The 1744-nt window shown below is 37.8% G+C and overlaps 1 non-coding gene across 1 annotated transcript; it reads right to left on the reverse strand.

Moving 5' to 3' along the window:
• Window positions 1-348: 348 nt before the first annotated feature.
• On the reverse strand, window positions 349-476 carry LOC148093405 (small nucleolar RNA SNORA36 family). Its single transcript, XR_015714452.1, has one exon. It is a non-coding gene; the product is annotated as a small nucleolar RNA SNORA36 family (small nucleolar RNA).
• Between the last annotated feature and the right edge of the window lie 1268 nt (window positions 477-1744).

Here is a 1744-nt window from a genome sequence, read left to right on the forward strand (position 1 = left end):
GTTGGGCTGTTCCAGATCTTAGCTATTATAAATTGCGCTGCTATGGACATAGGGGAGCATATATTCTTTATGATTAGTGTTTCAGGTTTCTTAGGATATATTCCTAGAAGTGGGACCACTGGGTCAAAAGGCAGCTCCATTTTTAATTTTTTGAGGAACCTCCATACTGTTTTCCGTAGTGGCTGCCCCAGTCTGCACTCCCACCAGCACTGTACTATTTATATTTACTATGTCTTCTTTAGTCATGTTTAAGTTTTATCTTCACAGGAAACTGTTTATTTTTATGTTTTAAAAATCATTAACATAAAAACACTAGGTTTTAGATTTTTTTTCTTTTTCCTTTTATCTTTTTGTAGACTGGGAGATAAATGAATAGAGCATTGCTTTCCTTCTAATCATCTCTCCTAGCCTGCATTTCAATGTCCCAAAGTCACAGAATAGGGAAGCTGCCCCAAACTGAACTTAACACTTCAGATAGATTTTTTGTTGTTGTTTTTTTACCAGGCTGACTCATTGCTGTCAATTGAGAGCTCATTGAGAGCTTCCTCCAAATCTTATCTATTACTGTAGACTCTGGATCAAGCACCAAAACCTGAGTGTTGGATAAATTGGTGTAATGAGAGTTCAGCCCAGTAACAAACCTGTTCAGCTCTCTCTACAAGATACACCCAACCACCGGTCACCGTCTCTTTTGCTGTTCTTCTACCCTACCCTAAGCATCATCACCTCGCATTCTGGATTCCTGCCACTAGATCTCTCTGTTTCACTCTTGCCCCCTTACTCTGGTCTATTTCCTAAAAAATCTCCCAGAAAAATATTTTTAAAACTTATCAGATCATGTGATTCTCTGCTCAAAACTCTCCAATGGCTTCTCATCACTCTTAGATAAATTCCAAATGGAGTAGGGATGTAGAATTGACAAAGGGTATCTTCGGAGTCCCAACGCTTTCTTTTCGCACACCCAACCGTAACTCTCAAAGCTTCCCCACCTTTGTACTCCCACCTCATACCCAACCTCAGTCCCACCAGCCTCCTGTTCCTCTGGAATCTTCAGATTCTGCTCCTTGATATAATTGTTTGCCTTCAAACAAATTGGCACCATTTGCCTAGGACCTTACAGGGCCCCAGTAGTGGGACTATCCTAATTAATCTAATCTGTTAATTCAGAGCTGTACCATAATACTCTTGTTCACATGTTTTCTTTTTTCTTAAAATTTTTATTGAATTTATTGGGGTGATATTGGTGAATAAAGTGATATAGGTTTCAGGTGTCCAAATTTATAATACATCACCTGTATTATATTGTATTGTGTGTTCACAATGCAAGCATTTTTACAAGGAGAACTCTGGAATTATCTCCCCATCTGGTAATTTTAGAGGATAATCATAGGTGATACTCACGTAGGGACTATTGGGAGGCTTATATGTAATTGCAGAAAATATTATACCTGAGCGCTCTCACATTTTTCTCATGCACCGGTGCATTCTTGACTTTTTAAAAAATGAGAACCTTTTACCTTCTTGATTTTCCATTTTCTTTCTCAAAATTGACCACTTTCTAAGTATTTACATGAATGGGATCAAACCTTATACCTTGTTTTAGACCCTAATTTTTTTTTTTTTTACTTAATGATATAACTTGAGCTTTGCATCTTGGTCTATTTAACTTAAATCCAGCTCTGTTTTTGGATGGCAGTGGGGATTTTTCTAGAATGGATGTATAGTGATGGATTTTCCCACCCTC

Source organism: Miniopterus natalensis, chromosome 4, assembly GCF_054644295.1.
Source record: "Miniopterus natalensis isolate mMinNat1 chromosome 4, mMinNat1.hap1, whole genome shotgun sequence".
Taxonomy (NCBI): domain Eukaryota; kingdom Metazoa; phylum Chordata; class Mammalia; order Chiroptera; family Miniopteridae; genus Miniopterus; species Miniopterus natalensis.